At 40.7% G+C, this 20,571-nt stretch overlaps 1 long non-coding RNA gene across 1 annotated transcript in view; it reads left to right on the forward strand.

Moving 5' to 3' along the window:
• Window positions 1–7,099, forward strand: part of LOC139692185 (uncharacterized) — a 191,387-nt gene extending 184,288 nt beyond the window's left edge. The window contains exon 4 of the long non-coding RNA XR_011701717.1: window positions 7,003–7,099. This is a non-coding gene — a long non-coding RNA (uncharacterized lncRNA). The remainder of the gene's footprint in view (window positions 1–7,002) is intronic.
• Window positions 7,100–20,571: the final 13,472 nt, after the last annotated feature.

The raw sequence follows: 20,571 nt of genomic DNA on the forward strand, positions 1-20,571 counted from the left end.
GGGAGCGGTTTCGAGCGTGACTGCGGCGACATTTTACGCGCTCGAGAGGGTGCAAACACTCCCTCCTTTTTGCCTACTCTCTCCCTCTCGAACGCGAGATGTTGGAAGCAAGGAATGGAATTCGATCCCCGAAGCAGGCCCCTTAAACCCTGGAAGAGGAGCGAGTGATTGAATGTTCCCGCACCTCTAGGTAACCTCACCGACGGCACCTACAAGCAGTGCCCTCTGTGCGGAGGACGCGGGAGTTGACTCCTATAAAAAAAGGGGGGGATGGAATGGCGGGAAATTACGAAGCGGCCGAAAGCATTCGCGGATCAGTGATTCATACCCTTTCGATGGAATTCAGTTTGCGCCTTCTGTTCCGATCCGTCAGATATCCAACTCTACCTCCGATGCCCCTTATCAAACAATCGTTCCAAAAACCGGTCCTATTTCTGAAAAAGGAGAGTAAATTAATCGCATTTTGGGTGGAAGGAAACGCTTATGGCGATAGCTTTGTCCACCGATTCATTTAACCGATCGGAAAAACGAAAAAACAAATTTCACATTCCACGAATGAAAACATTTTGTTTAATTGGAATAATAATGCAAATAGAGGTATTAAAAATACACTTCGAAATCATTTCAGCAGGTCAATAAACGTTTAAGCAAGTCTGAAATGGCAGTTTCATTTGTTAAACACACTTCCAATGTGTGATCTTCGATAATCCCTAAAAATTAAAATTATTTTTTCAAAAAAAATAACTAACGATGTAAGGAAGATAAAAAACCTAGATATGGATAAAGGCTAGATATGAAACCTTCCTTTGAAAAAACTCTAACTTTGTGTACGGTTTGTTGAAAATTTCAGTAAATATGGCGTCCTTCCATTTTCGAACACAACTGCCTCAAATGTAATTTGGAAAAGAATTTTAAGAAAGAGCTCGTGAAAACTTTGATATGGAATGTGTTTTGCGGTGTGAAAAAGTTACATCATCATACTATCTAATGTAGGATTTCTATGAACACAGGCCTTGCTTCCTCCTTTTAAATTCGTCTGTCAAGACATATCCTGACATCCTACTCTACAATAAACCGCTCTTAACCTGCGCATATCTCCTTCCTCCCTTTATTCCCACCAACATTCCTATCCTATTCCTACCCCGTCCTCGTTTGCCTGACATTCCTCCCTCTATCAAAGTGTTCAACATCTCATTGCCAATCAATACGCCCTTTATCCATCTTTCCTGCCTCCTTATGATTTCTCCCAACAATCCTCTCTCCTTCCCCACCATACCCAGTTCCTCCTCATATTTTCTTCTCTCGGTCCACTTCATCTTCTCCATCCCTTTCTACACCCACATGTCAAAAGCTTCAAATCTACGCCAATCATTCTGCTTCAATTACTATGTTTCCGCGTCGTACATAACCTTGCTCCATATCAAAGTTTTCATAAGCCTTTTTTTAACATCGTTACTAAACGTTCCTTTCATCAATTTCCTCCTACATGTGAAAGTTGGCTTACCTAAAGTAATTCTTCTCCTTGCATCCCTACTACTTTAATCATTTGGCTCAGAACATTTCCAAGACAGGAAAACTGTTCCATCTGCTCTAGTTTTTGCATTCCCATTAGTGTTCTGCAGGAGACATTAGTTGATCATTACCAAACCTAGGTTTACATACTATAACCTATAGGGCGTAGGTACAAATTAAAAAATGTCAGGGTATTCATGGAGATATTAGTTAACTTAAGCATGATTAAGCAGAGATTTAGGAACTGCGTGATCAATTCACATAGTTTCCCGGGTGCACATGCGGATCCTTAATTCAGTAATAATGAATGGAGCTCCTTTCTCCCTATTTCTTATGAAAGCCTCTTTTCCCAACGATATTTTTCTTCTTATGCCTCCACTTCTTTGACCATTTTTGTACAGAGCACTTCCAAGATAGGTTACCTGTTCCACCTGCTCTAGTTTTTTTGTCTCCTATTCATCATATTTAACTTAACTTCACTATCTCGAAAATATCATAATTTTTGTATTGAGTGTCGCGAATGAGAGTATTCACATTCACTCAACTCATAACCTCCATTGAAAAAGGTGGTTTGATTGAAAATATTATTTAAGAAATGCGAAAAGTCTTTTTTAGTGAATTTTGACTCATTTTGTTTCAAATATAATCATGTGCTGCCTTATGCCAACACTGGGTGAATACAATGACAATTAGCTACTTGTTAACATTTGTTTTCAAATGTTCGAATTACATAATCCCATGCCACACACCCTTGAGGCGGCTTTCAGGATATCATGCACTCAACCGAAATACCACAGGGAACGACGCGAAGTCGTGCGCAAATTCCCTGGAGTCCTAGGAAACGAATTCAAGCGTGCCGCTGTGTCCTCACCCTCCTTCCCGAATCGTTACCCCCTACTCCGCTTATTCCCCACGCACTCGTCTGCCCCTTAATCGCAACGGTCCACTTGCGGTTAACCCCCTTGGGAATGCTATAGTCCCCCTATCTCCCCTCGAATCGTAATACGAGGGCGGTCTGAAAAGTTTCCGACCTCAGAAAATTTCAGAACAAATGTCTTGTATCTTTGTTAGGTCGGACTTTTCAGACCACCCTCATATAATACCGCTATCGTTTTTGTTTGATGCATCTTTTTATGGTAAACATATAAAGCAGATGTTTGCAGTAAGATTCCCTGATATAAAATGACAAGGAAAGGAAAAAAGGAACGCCAAGAGAATTCGACTTTGAACACACGTAAAGTCTACCCTGTCCCTAAATATCCGAAATGATTTTCTTCGATTCAACTCTATCAGAATGTAACGACGAAGTTAAAGGAATAAGTTCTCAAGATCGTAATCTGGATGGCAAGTGAATTTATGAAACAGTTAGTTAGCTTTAAAAATCAATGTTTAATAAGCATAATAACTAAAATAATCAAAGTGCATTCATATAATAGTGAGCTTGCCTCGCAAGTATGAAAAAACAGGATAAAACAACTACCATCAGGAAGTGCCCACACTGACTCACGTTGTAAAACATGTTAATCAAGAAGTTTCAACGGTTACGAAAAATGGCTGAGTTTCGTTGAAAAAAGATATTTCTACGTGGGCCTAAAAAGTTAAGAATTCGTCCATTAGGAAACTTTCTTTGAAGCCTTCTTGAAGAAATATACTATTCCTTACAAATTCACTCCGAGATTACTGCGTCGAGATAATTGCATTTGCCGCAACATTAAAAATACTTTAATAATAATCTTCAATTAATATTTAATTTAAAATGAACATGCTAAATTTACTTAAACCACAAGTAATAATTGTTTAGGTAGATTACATTACCTTTTTTATTTTCGTTGGACACTTAACCTTCTCCTATGGCGTATATCTCCGTGGGATTTTTTGCTTTCCTTGGAACAGATTACTTTTCTGTTGCCATAGTGAAGACGAGTGGTACAAATTATGACCACCTGAAATTTTAACGTCATTCAAACCTATACTTTTGAGACAATAGGTGAAATTACAAAATGTCTACGAATATCTACAAAATGGCTGACTGCCGACCACCCCTGCCAAGCATCGGAGATTAACTGGCCTTCGAATTTGATGCGACGTTTTCCATGCTTTATTTGTTTAACACTGTGACGTTATCAACAAAATATACTTTTCCCAGCAAAATATTTTTCTTGTTTCTTGATTTTCATCTCCACCATTCTTCAAATGTTAAACCCACGAATGAGGAGTATTTCCTCCTATTTCTTGACGTTTCCTCCAAATTTGACTCATGAAAGCGTAATTCGTATCTCACCTCTTAATGTCTGATTGTGTTCGAATTTCCTTCCATGTGCCTCTTCCTCCTTCCGTTCTTTCCGCGGTGCCTTCCTTATACCCTCAAGCAATCTGTTTGATCCTTATCAAATCTCCTTCGATGCCTCATTTCCATTGCTCTAATTTTCCTGTTTCCTAATATATCGATAAATCTCTCTCGTTATTCAACAAGATTCCTTTCATGACAAAGCCTTAGGTGCCGCATTGCGGCAAGGTTTCGTCCTCCATCGCATCGGTCTTAAATTGGCGATTCCTTGGCAAATTAGGTCAGGATTTTTATGTTCCGTCTTTGACATACTACAGTTTAGGTGCTGTGAAAACTTGGTTTTCGCGTACTTGTACCTGAAGAAAGATAATTTAGACGAAGTGCTCGTCGTTATTTAAGGTTCCTACCATAACATAAATCAACCAGATATGTGTATGACGCATTCGAGAATTACCCTTAGCATTAAGCCATACTAGGTTTACATAAAAAGTATCAGAGAGAATTTTCTCCTGACGTGTGTGTAAATTACTGGATTCAGACCATTGGTTAAGTGCATATTAGCATTGATAAGATGGCAGAGCACACACACCATTATCACTGAAAATTCGGCGATGCAAAAGATTTGTGCTAAATTCGTCCCGATGGTATTTGGACGTACGACCAAGAAGAGTATAGTCAAGTGTCTGCTTGCAAAGACCTTCTGCAACGCCATCGTGACGATTCCCCAACCCCCTTAGAGTCCCGAATTGCCACCAGCAGACCTTTTCCTATTCCCAAAATTGAAATCCTCCCTCAAAGGACACCACTGTGGGACTCTAAAGTGCCGTCAAAGAAGCTTGTACGAGTACCCATAAGGACCACCCGGAACCCACTTACCAGGGAGCCTTCGAGTCGTGGAAAATCCGCTGAAACGTGAAATGAAACCTGAAATGAATCTATTTATCCGAAACTTTTCCCGATACTTTTAATACATATCTTACGTTCAACATGAGTATATAATTGAAATTTGGCATAGCAATGAGGTGGGCAGTCTCATATGTACTGTGCCCTATGTCATATGTGCATTCCCAGGATGATCTGTTATCGATAAAAGGGTTGAGGGTGGCCAGTGGATCGAATCCAGCCCTCCAATCAGTGACCTGGAACTTCACTTACCAGACTACCGCGTTCCTTTAAGTTTCCCAATGAAGGCGAAAGTGAATATAGTTTTAAATCACAAACTGTCATAGAGTATCACTAAGTTTCGTGGCGTGATTGGAAAAAAAAAACTACTTGAGGAAGCCACGGATTGAGACGCGCACGCGCCGTGTTTTCCTCCTCTTCAACCTGACCCCTCCACATTTCTTCCCCTGCAGTCTCCACCTCTTTTAAAGGTCGTCTTGGCTAACGAATTGCCTCTTGGGATCGATACTCCCGTCATATACCCCGATCATTGGCGGGGGAGAACATCCCCCGACAGAGGGAACGAATGAGTGCCACCTCAACCTCTCTGACACCCTTTACCCCTACTCAGGTCCACATAGTGCCTTGCGAGACACCGCTACGGTGTATGGCAATGGGTGATATCACGCCACGTATGCAATATCGAAATGAATTTTAGACTAATTGGAAATGGCATTTGTGGGAAATATGACATCTTAAAGCTTTCTTTTCTACAGCAAATCTCTCTAATTTTATTTCCATGATTTCTCCAACCGCAGTACGATTGGGGCAGTATTACATTTTCAGCATATTCGCTAAATCCATCAAATGAAAGAGGAAACGCACTTTCACACTTGCCTTCCAGTTTATGCAAGAAAGTTGGTCCCTCAATCGCTTCGACATCGACGAACCAAAGGAAGAAATAAAGGAAGGATAAACGAATTAGCCCCTCCATCCCCAAAGTGCACGAGCACACTCAAGGCCTACATTAGCCGCGAACTCGTTGATTCGGCCCCACCTTCCAACTCTCCGAACCTTCGGATGCTTGGCCATTTTTTTTAACCATCAAACACAGTGATCAAGCCCGAAGGTTGGTTTCATAAGTGTGGATTGAGTTCACCTTAATACTAATTAGCACTACATGGCGAGTGAAGTTAACTCATCAACAGAATATTAAGGATTGCTAGTTGCCTTCTCTGTGCAGCCTCTGGTTTTCCAGGAAGATGTAGTACATACCCCAAAAAGATCAGCTTGGGAAAAAGGCTGAGGGGTCCAAGAAGGATCACCTGGAATCGAGCCCGGGTCTTCCAGTCACTAGTCAACCGCTCTACGCACTGTTCTCCCACGTCCCCTAAAGAGTTGACAAGTACTTAAATAATTCTTAAATGCCGCCATTATCAGTAAATATTTACACAAGCACTTTATGATGTAAGGGATTATTAAATTTAGAATTCCAAACCTAGGTCATACTTGGTTTGCGCAAAAAATGTCGGGAAAAGTTTCGCAAAAATAGATTTATTTCAGATATCGTCACAATGCCTCAAAATTATTCGAAGTACATCCCTCGAGGGTTGATATACTTTTGGCAGGGGCTTTTCTACGATTTGAAGGCTCCCTGGGAGGCGGATTCCGGAAGGTCCTAAATGGGACACGTTCAAGTTTATTTGACAGCACTTAGGTCCCATGGTGGTGTCCTTTGAGGGAGGATTTCACTTTTGGGAATAGGAAATAGTCTGATGGTGACAAGCCGGGACTGTAAGGAGGTTGGGGAATCGTCGTGATGTCATTGCAGAAGTTCTTTGCAAGCAGACACTCGACTGTACTCTTCTTGGTTCTCCGTCCAACGACCTTCGGGACGAGTTTATCGCAGATATTTCGAATCGCAAAATTTTCAGTGATAATATTGTGTGCACTGCCATTTTATATATGCCAATACAATCTGCGATCATGTGCACCGACGGTGTAGAATTTCAGCATTACTCGCAATGCACGTCAGGAAAATATTGTTAAAGATAGTTTTTATATAAACCTTGTAATGGTACGAAAAGTGAGATGGCACACCATCATCATCTCACTTCCCTCAAAACATCTCTCGCCTTCTCCGGAATTTTCAATTAATTTTGCGAAGGCTCATATACTCTATGTGTGCTCATTCAACTGGGTCCGTAAAAAGCCCGCATTTGACGGGCAGAGTGTTGCTGCTGCCGGTGATTATGCGAGTTTTTGTCAAAATGTTTTCAAGAATCACTATATATATATTTCTCTATCTCTTTCTCCCGCAGAGCACGGATCCAAGTGAGATGAGGAGAAGGCTGCGACGGCGTCTGCGTCCGGAAGTGATGACAAGAGCCATCACGATGGCAGCGCCGCCGCCGCAGCCGTGGGGGTGGGAGGAGGGGGCAAGGGGAAGAAGGACGACAAGTCCGCGTCCAAGGGTCACCACCACCTGAAGAAGGAGGCGGCGGGGGGCAGCGAGGGGCGCACATGACGCCGGCGGATCCCGTCGGCGCCCGAGGCGGACCACGAGGGCGAGGAGGGGTGGGACAAGGTGCCCTTAACGACGGGCCATCCCAACCAGCCCGTCGAGATGCCCTTCGTGCGTAGGAGGTGAAAGGATGGAGGGAGGCGCCGACTGGAGGATCATGGAAGTAGAAGAGGGATTCGGAGGAAACGGGGGAATCATAATGTGTACACGCGCCCGTTTTGGGAAGGACCATTAACGCCTTGGCTGCCGCTTGAAAAAAAGGGGGTGCTCCACATGCCATTATCATCTTAAATATATATATATATATTAATATATATATATATATATATATATATATATATATATATATATATATATATATATTTATATGTATGTGTGTGTGTGTGTAATAATCACTCTACCTAGACACACACACGCACATACAGGAGTACTGTATATGGAGGAAATGCCGAGCACCGACAACACGCAGTAAATAATAAATACGCCATTCAAATGTCATTCACCAGTAACTGCATATATCATATTGATATTTTTAAGTTCCAGCGGTCATGCTACCTTCTTAGTATGAAGAAAAATCCTAGGCGAAGGCTGCATGTCCTCCCGAACGTTAAAGTATATATGGGAGTAATCTTTTTATCCGTGCCTGTTTCCAAAGTGTCTTTAATATTTAGTGCGTGTGTGTATACATATATATGTATATGTAAATATATATGTATATATATATAAAATTATAAATATATATTATTTATATATATATATATATATATATATATATATATATATATCCTCTCAAATCCTCAAGAAATGCTGATCCGTACAGTAGGGCAAAATTGTCTTGAGAGGGTGTAAAACAAAAAACACCACATACGATACCAATGATTTTGTTCCCTCAGGAGGATAGAGGATTCATATTCCTAAGTAAAATTTCAATATACCCCCTTTTTTTCTATCAGGTAACAGCCAAAGTGTTAAAATAGCAATGAATGAATTGAAACTGAAACGGAAGGTAAAACGGGCGGGGGTTGGGGGAGGGCGAGGGGTTGAAAAATGGTGGGAGAGAACAATTGAGAAGAGCGGATGCGCTGTATACTGTGGGTGTCGTCTTCATCGTCGGGGAAATGTTGAAAATGTTTTTAACTCATTGAGATGCAGAAAATATGTATAACTTAATGTTTTCCCGACATCGACGGCGTGACAATTTATGTTGACGACGTTTTTTTGTAAATTTCGATTGATTCTCTCGGCACCATTTCTTTGAAACCATATCGAAAATCGAGGGATGTCGACTTACCATGGCGCGCAGCACCGTGGCGCGTGAAGAAACTCTTTGAAGAAGTGACTTCATCCGCGAACTCTTCTCTTTGGACAGCGATGAATTGTTCTGCGGTGGTGATTTTTGGAATCATATTTTTCGGAAATGAGCAACGGAAATGCGCACGGACCAAATTGGCTTCTCGACACGCCTCAATGTGTACATGGTGGTCAGCACGAAAAGGGGAAAACGAAATGCAAAAGTATAAAAGTACACAGATAAACCAACAAACACACACACGCAAACATTCAAGGGAAAAAAATTTGATTTCTCGGAAATCGAAATATTTTTTTTTCTTCCTCAAGGTCAATGAAAACTTTGCAAACTTAGTGCCCATTCGACTTTCACCACGGCATTACATTGCAAGCACGTCAGGGAAGAGAAGTTTCGATAAAATTTCAAATTAAAAACAAAGCGAAAATTTAGGAACGGTCGAACATTTATTCCAAACGATTTCGAATCAAAACACGTTTGTTTGCCTCTTTCGATCAACTCCCACCAGAGAGAAATCTGAAAATAAAAATAAAATGGTTGCCTTTTTGTCGGTTGGGATGGGTGAAAGGGCTTCAAGATGATCAAAATTGGTTGTGTCGGGAAAGAGGAGGGTGGTTTTTTTTCGTGGGGGAGGGAGGGTGAGGATGGGAATTTATTATTAAAGGTAAATTTTCGCAATTGAGATCACCGAATGTTTTATGATAAAGAAAACAAATGTCAATTTTGTAGGAGAAATTTAAAGTGAATGCAAAATAAGACATCATTCCTCTTTAAGAAATCAATTCCCTTACCTTGGATTTAGATAACAGTTACGATAATCCCACAAACCATCAGTTAACCACACCATTCTGTTTGTAACTACTTCGCTAAAATAATATTTCTAGCATCTATCTCTCTGTCTCTAATCTTAGATTTGTGTAATATTTTTAAATCCCTTTAGTCTTTCCTTCTCTTTATCTTTACCCTTTAAGGTATGAGAAAAGTATAAGCCTGTTAACATTCATAAATTTTTCCTTCATCGATACGATTGCAGCATGAGTGCGTATAATGCTTCGACACAATTCGATTATCGCTTCACGTTCGCTTGCACACACAAGTAAACAAACACACACAACAACTGACTCAAGACAGGTGACCACAGGTCGTCCGATTTACTCTTCACGCCTTCCGAGAAAAAAATTTAATCCATCCAACCGTCTATTTTGTTTCAATTGTTTTTTTTGTACGACAATGAAAGCAAAAGGCGTGATGGAAGCCGTCGGTTTCAAATGTGGGGAAAAATGATTCAAATCCTGAATACCCGGTTCTTAAATCGGCGGGAATCTACCATCGTTAAAGGGATAACGTTTCAAAAATTAATTAATTCATCCTGAAATCCCTGGGGGGAAACAAGTGGGTGCACTCTTCACAACCTGGAATGGGAAGAATTTTTCCACGCGAAACGTTTTGTGAAAATGTCGACACGTAAGTAAAAGCAGAGGACATATAACAAAATACATTTTCACACTCTTTCTACAGCAAACAATCTAAGAAAATTTTCCTCTGCTAGCAAGAGCGGTGTATAGAAAGTGATTGTTTCCTCTTTATCATTTCTTTAAATACTACCCAGTAAATGCGAGAGCCTTATTGTAAATCAACAACACTTTTAAATATATCTGACACTAAATACCGTGTTCCTAGTAATTAATAGGACATATTTTGAAGTGCTTTGAGTTCACTGAAACATTGTTTAGACTCAGTCTAAACAGCGCGAGTTTTGAAAAAACAACATTAGATTTCCCGAAGGGAATTCAATTTAGGCAATCGGTCGGAAATGGATATTCAATCAAATAAATAAAAATATGATAACTTATAGTTTTATTCGTCATATGTTTATCACCTTCCAGCGAACGATTCGATGTACATAACAAAGGAATGAATACTGGTGACGTCAAATTCGTCTAAAAGAGATAGCCTTGGTTTGATAAAAAAAAAGCTTTTAACTTCCAATTAAATTAATCAATCGATGCACTAAAATATCCTCCATGCACACACAACTCGATGGTCAATTAGGAACGCATTTATTTCCAAAATTTGATCGCGATCCATAGCCATTTATCCAGCCACCTTAAAAATCCGTCATGCTCACTTATATATGTGAATATCTATCGTTTAGATTCTCATGGCAACGGGGATGAATGAATACCCCTTTCTCCAACGCTATATCCTCTATATAAACTTTCTCCTTCGCAAATTTTTCCTCAGGGAAATGAAATCGAACCTTTTATATCGCTGGCTCCAATTCGATTCCGTCTCGAGACGATGAAACAAGTCAATTCTCTCCTCACTTGTCAACAGCTAAACCGCGCGTACAGGGGGAGACATTACAAAAAACAAAAGATACGGGTTGATTCAGCGCGTGCGTGCAAATACGGTCTCGATAAAACAGCTCGTCGCCCGCTGGGTGAGGCAAAAGCGACCAAGATCGAATTTAATTCGATCGAGAGGGAGAAGGACCAGATTTCCCCACGATTTTCCTTCGAATCACCCATGCCTTATTAAAAAATAAAGGGAAATAAACCTATATATGTTCAACTAAATAATTAAGCGAATGCAACAGTTCAGTCGAAACCCATCATCACGCCTGCTTCGACTCTCTCTCTCTCCCTAATGTGCTGAATTCTACGAGAATTTATCCTTACCTCCATGCTGCCATTACACAAAATAAAACCGCTAAGCTCATACAAAAACGTGTCTTACAGCATATTTGTTTCATTTTTTTTAAATTTTCATATTCATTGCGATCGTCCCCCCCTTCTCCCCCCAAAAAACCGAATATTTTCGTCAAATGGAGCGAGATCTTGTTCTTCAGGCATTTATTCACCATGACATGTTACATAACGAAACAAATGAATCCGTTCCACGCGAAAAATCATCCCGACACCCCGCTCCTCGAAAAAAAAGTGATATTTTTCGAACAAGAATGCGACATAACCGCGGGAGAAATTATTTTCCGGAGATGTGTGATTTCTTATGAGGAAAGTAAATGATTTAACGCGGAGTGAGATGATCATTATTTTACCCCCTTTAGGCATAGACCATCCAAGTGGAAAGAGAGCCAGGGATGATATTTAAATTTCCCGCCTTTGATGCGCAACCTAAATGAAACGTCTCGATATCGAAAGGACGATTGGGGGCGCAAGGGGTTGCGCGCCTGATTTTTATCTCTCCCGATGAGGAAACCCTAGGGTTTTACGAAGTTCGGTCATCCTCGTGCGTGACGCCACATTTGACCTTAAGCCAATTATAAATATTATTTATATTTAACCGGTAAAAAAATTAATAAAACCCAGAAAGTGCTAGGGTTACCCTTGAACATGCCGGATTAATAATTTTAGGGTTACACGCAGGTATACCACGAACAAAAGCCGTTTAATCTAAGGTCAACAATGGCGTCGCAAAGACTGAGTCGGCCGCATATTTGTATCCTAGCGCTTTCGTTCCAAAAGAAACTTCAGGGAACAACGGGATTACACCAATTACATCAGGATATATCTTCGATTGTGTGCCGTGAGAACTTCCATTTCCACCACCAATTTCTTAGCTGATACCGCTCCCCACACTAGTAACTCACCGCCGACCCAACACGCGCGTAATACGTCACCTTCGACTTTTTACGCGCGCCGATGTTCACCGGAAAATACCAACCCCCCCCCCCCCCCCCCCCCCCCCGCCAATAAAATGAACCTTCCGGCCCAAGCCACAGCATAATAGCGAGCGCTAGTAGCGTAGACTCCTTTGTCCCAATAGCAACCATAATGAGCACCCTAAAGCAATTTAAAAAGAAAACCTATTAATTACTTCTCCGAATGTTTACTGCAACTCTTACTAGTATCTCTGCTATTACTACTATTACTACTCCTAGTACTACTAAATACTACTACTTCATCTTCTTCAGCTTCGGAAATCTCAAGGAAACAAATAAAGGAGCATAAGAGTCTTTTTTTCTATTTTTTTTTGCCTTTCTTCTCTTGCACTCTCAACGGTCCCAAGACACCGACCGAATTCTTAGTCCGTAAAACCTTTTGCGCTTGCTTGACGCTCATTGCTTTCTTCATTCTCTCTCTCTCTCTACGTCTTTATCCCTCTCCTTCCTCCCCTACCTTTCACCTCTCTTTTCACCATTACCGGTAGACTTGTAGCGGTCGAATTTCTTCTTTTCCCGGTCCCCCTCTTGGCCTACGCGTCTTCTTCCACGGGGAATTGAACGTGCCAGCTTAAGGAATATTTCACGCGGAAACCATCTTTCCGGCACTCCACAGAGTGAAAGCAGACGTGTGGTTCACTCGACTGCATCCAAATATTCCTACAGCATTTCAAAATCCGAACTCATTTCAACGGAGACGCCTGAGGCATTAAGAAAGAGAGAGATAGGTGGGGAGGGAATACTTCATGTAGATGTAAACTCTTTCTTTTGTTTTAAACCATTAATATAGAGATTTAATAACAGTGAGAGAGGGAGAGAAAAAATTGCGGTCAACCACACATAATTGGTCAAAAGCTGGGGACGCCGCCAACAAAAAAAATCGAGTTTTTCGAGTTTTTTAACCAATACAAGTCATTATTTTTTACCAAGCCGATATTTCGACAGAACACCAACGTCTTTCAATATTCTGCGTACATTTTCAAGTTTTGGGATTCGATAAAATCATACGAGATCTCTCACTGCAAGAGATCCACCGTCAAGTGCTTGAAAGCTTATATTTATCGTTCATTTCCGCTGTTATTTACACTCCCCAGCAATTGATATAACCTAATGACCAATACTCCAGCATAAACGCATGCTTGCCCATATTTACACAAGGTGGTGTCCCCACCGACCGAACCAGACATAACCATTAGCCCTTCTTCCGTTTTCAAATGAACATATTTAGCCACGATTAATTGATAAGGATATAAAGCATTAATAATGGCAAAACTTTTTTAATGGAGCTTGCTAAGTTTTTAGCCTGCAAGATGCACTCTCCGAAGGCCGAATGCCAGAGGTAATCCGCTTTGTCGCGCTGGTGATTTTCAAAAAAAATTATATTATAACGCCTAAATGTTTCAATGTTGTCAGAGCGCTAACATATAGCCTGGACTGTATTTCGGCCTAATGAAGACTCTCGAAGATTTAATCACAAGTATTAATAGAAAGAATAAATTTACACAGCGGAAGAACCTACGAGTCTCTTGCTGCTGAAAAAATATACATTTATCTACGAAGTAAATCGCACAATATCATAAGATCAAAAACGTTTGACAGAGATTACTACACATACATTAAATAAATAAATATATATATATATACATATTCCTAACTTAAATAAACCATGAGTGTAATTCTAGTAGGTTTGATAATATATTAATATATATTATATATATACATAGAGTCAGATGTTGACATGTTTCTTCCTCACTTTTTAAGAAAACAAATATCGTTGAAATCAATGCTTGTTGTCAGAGCAATGCGCAGAAATTGTGGATAGTTTTTCGCATGGTAATGGTACCGGTGTAAACGCTGGTGAAATGTGTATCAATGTGTTGTCTCGTGAGAACGCGAGTGGATCATTTGGTGTTCAAAATAAACAAATGAAATGGGGGATCTTTGGGTGTGTTAACATTAATCGGGAGACGGGAGTATTGATGGAGAACAAATGAGGGTAGAAGCGCGCGCTGAAGTGCGTTTTCAAACGGGATGAACTAGGGCCGCCACCAGGGATCGGACTTATCTTGGGACACTCCTGAGGATTAGGTTGACCTTCTTGGGATTGTGGTATGGCAGGATGCATCGTGGGCATTTTCTACCATCAAGGGGAAAAACTCCGCCATGCTGGTTCGCACGGTCGAGTCATCTTCAGGTGTAATCCCGAACTATCCTATAATCACATTTGTGTGTGACTTAGAGCTATTCAAGGGTCATCGGGATGGATCCTTAGATACTGGTACCTATGGGAAAATGATCAGATATTCCCCGAATCCACCGAAGACAGGCGTTTGGTATCCATGCATCCAAATCTTAGGAAGGTCTTCCCCTCCCTAACGGTGCATCGCGGTCGAAATCGCTCCTTTTTTTTAAACATCGGGCGCCATCTTAGCCTGAGTAACTTTTGTGTCTGTTCAGCACTATGCCCCAGTGCAAACGTTTGTTCAAAATCCTTTTTAAACAACAGAATTAATAACTACGGCGATTGATAAAAACTGACGGAACAATTGCCAGCGGAACAAACAAGTGAAGGGAAGTAAGTTTGCAAACCGATCGTCAAACATATAAAGCAAAAACGACGCGCTGGCGGGCGATTCAAAAGGTGCAATGGCAAACGATGGGAGGGCTTCCTTTCAAGCTAATTCTTTTCCGGGGTCGTCCTGTGACATGCACGAGACCTTTGAGGGGTTTTCTTGGGCTTCGAATATTTCCGATTCGCGGGGGAAGGAGCGATTGCCTTGGGCACGCCGCCGCGCGCCCTCACTCGGGAGATGCTGGAAATGTTAATTGTCCTCTTTGGGCGGCGGTCAGCGTGTTGTTTTATTATTAAAAACATTTTTAATAAGGCTTATGGCGTGCACGTTGGGTCGTGTGCCTGTTCATGTCCCAGCGGGTTTTTTCTCTCTCTCTCTGTAAGCGGCTTTATGAAGATACGAAATCAAAAAGAGGTCCCCGTCTTCTCGCTTCGTATTATACTTCCGTTCGCCCGTATTGTGTTCCTATGTACGTTTTTTTAATTTTATTTTTATGTTTATTTTCTCCCGACATCACGGTATTAACAAGTGAGTAACGTGATGATGCGTGGATTTTTTTTTACGTCACGTAGTCTCCTATACGTCGTTTAATTTACCCATACTCCGTTAATGGCTTCCGTTTCTTGTCTTGCTTCTTATATGCTAAAGAAAATCACATATATGTGTATATCTATACTTGCTGTAACATTAACGATTATGTATTGTGTCGATGACATCAAAATATTTGGAGGTTTATTTTTTCAGATGAATTTGCGAGTTTCCCAGAATGCAGAGAAAAAATATAGAGATATATATATATATATATATAAATGAAAAATGAGAGCCATTCCATTCGAAAATAGAACTGGAGGGGGGAACAAATGAAGTACGTAATTGTATTTATTCACTTTGATTGCAAGATGGCGGCGCTGGGATCAGATCATTGTCCGTCGCTCCATCCTCGCAATGGGGGAGCATAATATTTTTTTAAATGTGTGATGTCACGTGACATTCCCTTTTTTGGGAAACTTGAGAGCACCCAATGTTTATTCTGTTTTGTAAATGCATTAAAGGCATGTTGGAATGTGGTTTGTAACTCTTTTTTTAATATTTTTTTTCAATAAAGGCTTGATCTATATGGAAATTGATTCATTCGTGTTATTACTTCTTCCATTGATGTCCCATCAAGAATCCCCTGAAACGCATATTGCCCCCGCCGAGGAAACTGATCGGATGTGCCTTACCCAGGCAGTTCCATCGAAAGCACAGGATAAATTCTGAAGAAAACTTGTTGAGCTGATTATCAAGGTAAGTAAATATTTGCTGTCTAAGATTATGTCCAAGTCACCATAGGTGACTTCTGTCCGACTGTTCTGTGTTTTAGGCCACGATGGAATGAGAAAGCAATCATAAAACAGGCCAATAGCAATTCATCTCTCCCGATTAACATTTAACAAAGGAGTATGTTCGAGCTTTTCCGAATACATAACAAACTGTAACATTTCTTCAAGGCAGATTTTGCAACACTTATACAAATATAAAATATTCTTTCGTCACTTTTGGGAGGGAAATGAGCTACAGAATACTATAATCCATCAGTAATTGGTCTGTCCCAAAAATAAGTAGAATTAATCCGGGAAAACAATTCATTGCAGATCGATCAAGTACAAATTGCTAAAATTTTTCACAAGAGTACCCTTATGTATTGACACATCAATGCCAGTGCCACCGCCAGCTGTGGTATGCTTCCTATTAGGCATCAAAAGGACCCTCGTTCAGGCACCTCGTCGTGACCTCTTCGACATAATCCAGTGGTCCAAAATGGTACTCAAAAGGAGTTATACTTGGGCCGTACTCAAAGACCCATGTCTTATCATTAGTAATCACGTATTATAAACATTTTGGGCCACTTTTACGGTGTTCCAAGCGGTCAAAGGTGATATTTTCACACATGCAGCCTTCCAACAGCACCTTAGGGACCACTTTGGCAAAACTTTCTCATGGCTAAATCTTGTCACATTGCTAAATGGCTAAAAATGGCTAAATCATGTAAGAATGCAATACAATGTGGATTTTTCTGAATATTAAAATCTTCTGCTAAAATCCTGAAACTTGGGAATCCATCAGAATTGAGCATAAGTCTAACTTTTTGCACATTTTCATCACACTGTGTTGTTGATGGATGTTCAGGGTATTCTTCATCGTCATCCTCTTCGTAACCATCCTAGAATATCCTGTGCAAACAGGAAACTATCTTATGGGTATTTCTCCATCTCCACAAGCATCATCTTAATATTATTAGGTAATCTACCGGTTAAGGTAGGTTTTTGGATGGACAAAATTACTAATTCAACAATTTGTGACCCCCAGCAAAACACAACATCCCACTCTACATCAGGTCCCTCCTCAGCTGTGAGTACTTTCTTCCTCCCTTCATCCCGTCCAACATCCCTATCCTGTTCCTTCCTTTTCCTCGTTTGCCTAACATTCTCCGCTCTATCACAGTCTTCAATATCGCTGCCGGTCAATACCCCCTTCAGCCACTTTTCCTGCCTCCATAGGATTTCTCCCAGCAAACCCCTCTCTTCGCCCACCATACCAAGTACTTCCTCATTTGTTTTCTTCTCTGTCCATTTCACCTTCTCCATTCTTCTCCACACCCACATTTCAAAAGCCTCCAGTCTACGTCTATCCTCCTGCTTCAATGACCACGTTTCCGCGCCACACATAGCTACGCTCCATATCAAAGTTTACTTCATTAAGTTCATCTTTACCCAACGTCCTTGTCATCAACTCCCTCCTCCTTGTGAAAGCCTCTTTTCTTAGCGCAATTCTTCTCCTTACGTCCCTACTACTTTGACCGTGTTGGTCCAAAACACTTCGGAGATACGTAAACTGTTCTAACTGCTCTAGTTTTTGCCCTCCTATTTTAATGTTAAGCTTGGCCTTTTTCTTTCTAGAAAATCGCATAACCTTTGTTTTGTTAATATTGATTCTCATCCCATACCTGTCGCACTGAATTTCCAATTCACTCAGCAATGCTTGCAACTCCTTGGCTGACTGACAAACTAAAGCTTGGTCATCAGCAAACCTAACTGATTTTACGACTTCCCCGCCCACTTTCATTCCTACCTCCAGTTCTTCCCATGCCTCTTTGATCATTTCCTTTGCATACAGGTTGAACAGCAACGGTGATAATGGGCAACCCTGCCTTACACCCCTTCCTAACACTGCCCATCCGGACTCCCTGTTTCCCACCCGCACCTGAGCAGTCTGAGACATGTACAGGTTGCGGATTAGCCTCCTTTCCCTTCAATCTCATCTCTCTCTTAGTTCTCACCTCTCTCTCTCATCTCTCACTCATTAGTTTTTCCCAATTCACTCTATCGAACGCTTTTTCGAAATCTACGAAACAGGCAAATACCTCCTGGTTGTGTTCTATATTCCTAATAAATGAACTTCCACAAAGTTAAGGCTGAAACTATTGAACTTCTATATTCCTCTCGATTAATAATCTCATTACTGCAATGGCATCACGCGTACCTCTCCCCTTCCTAAACCCAAACTGATCATCCCCTAAGTAATCATTTGCCCTACTCTCTATCCTTTTGTTTATGATCCTGAGATCAACTTTAGCTGCGTGGGATATCAAACTTATCGTCCTGTAGTCCTCACATGATGTAGCCTTTACCTGTTTCGGAATAGGAACTAAAACTGATCTCACAGTCTTCCAGCCAGATTCCTTCCTCATAAATACTACGAATCAGCCCATATAGCCTCTTCCTCCCACATTTTCCTAAGCTTTTTAAAAGTTCCGCGGGAATTTTATCTACCCCCACGGCCTTTTTTACTTTCATCTCCCTTAATTCCCTTCCTATCTCATCGTCTAGTATGCCTGGACCTAAGATATCTTCCTCTATGTCATGTTCCTTTTCTTAATCTAACTATGTTGGTCTAAGCTCTTTACTATACAGTTCTTCTATATATTCCTTCCATCTCTCTTGGATCTTTCCTGCGTCAACTATTATCTTACCCGCTTTATCTCTAACTGCAATCGTTGATCTCCCTTTCTTACTTCCCGATAAAGATTTAACTTTGCTGTACAGCGCACCGATTTCACCCTTCCTCTGCAGACTTTCCATATCCTCGCACTGCGTCTTCCACCATGCTTCTTTTGCTTTATTTGTCGCCCCTCTCAATTCATTGTTTAATTCTTTGTACTTTATTTTGCCTAATGCTGTATTTATATTCTTCCATTTCTGCCGCTCATCCATCTTTGTAATCATCTCATCCGTGATCCATGGTTTCCTAGTCCTTTTAGCGTTAACATCTTAATATATCCGTAAATTTCACACGGATATAAATCAGCTGAAAGCGTAGACGTTTAGTATCGTCGGAGGTGCAACTGAAGGACATGTTTTCATATCGTAGCAGATTCAATTTATTAATTTAAACTACATTATTGCATACGAATAAAGACAAAATTGTGGAACAGGAAAGAAGTAGTATTGATAATTTCAGGCGTGGGGATAGCCACTAGACTCACATTGGAAAAACAGAGAGATCTTCCACGAAACCGGTATAAGCACAGATAAGAAATTACCAAAGTGGAACAGAACAATCTTTGACCAGGAACCCTGAAAGATATAATTTAGACTGCAATAATGTTAGGCAAAAATTTGGGATTTAGGCGTGATCAATTCCCAGTTTCCCAGGAGTGGATGTGCATTCAGATCGCAATCAAATACAAATGGATCAAAGCGTACGATTCAAAAAAGGGGAAAGATGGCTCAGAAAGTGTATTGTAGAAGCATTAACTCGACTGACAGGGATAGGGTATCAGCAGGCTGTAGAGAAAATCATGAGTGAGGGAAAAGAGCTGAGTACTATTGAGAAAAAATGAGAATATGTCGAAAAATAGGATATTAAAAACAGCTAGAGAAATTATAGGAATAGTGAATAGGAAAAGGAAACCATTGATGAAGGGATGAGATGATTAGGAAGATAGACCTGAGAAGGAAATGGGTGAATGTAAATACAGAGTTAGATAGAAGAAAGTACAAAGAATTTAATAATAAATTCAGACGGGTAAATAACGGAGAAAAAGAAGCGTGGTGGAAGACACCTGACGAAAGAAGGTAATGGGAGACCTTGAAAAAGCAATGAAACCCACATTAGCTAACTGTGGGCATTTACAATTCGCAGATTTCTGCAAGACTGGACCCCTGTTCTATGATCACGTCACGAATTCACGATGCCATGGAGCAATGATATACGATAAAATTGTGCATTAAACTTGGAAAATTGGGTTCCGAGACCATGGTTAAGGAGGATGCTAATGGAGATGGAGAAATGTTCCAAGCGATGGTTTTCTGCTTGCACATGATGTTTTGGGAGAGTAACGAGTAGGTTGGCGACGAGGAATACCCTGAACATCCACCAATAACACAGAGTGATGAAAATATGCAAAAAGTGAGACACATGCTCAATACTGAGTGATCGTCAAGTGTCAGGATGTTAGCAGAAGAGTGCAATGTTCAGAAAACCACGGTATATTGCATTCTTACAGAAGATTTAGCCATGAGGAAAGTGAGCCGAGATTGTCCCCAAGATGCAAGGTGCTGTCGGAAGACTGCTTGTACGACAATCTTACCTTGGAACTCTAGGGCCACGGTGAGAGTCACTCGAATTTTTATGAATAGGTGGTTACTGAATACGAGATATGGGTCTTTGAGTACGACCAAAGTACAACCCCTTTGGATACCATTTTGCACCACTGGATTATGTGAAAAAGGCCATGACGAAGTGCCAGAATGAGATTCT

This window comes from Hetaerina americana, unplaced genomic scaffold, assembly GCF_022747635.1.
Source record: "Hetaerina americana unplaced genomic scaffold, ioHetAmer1.1.p SCAF_4, whole genome shotgun sequence".
NCBI lineage: Eukaryota > Metazoa > Arthropoda > Insecta > Odonata > Calopterygidae > Hetaerina > Hetaerina americana.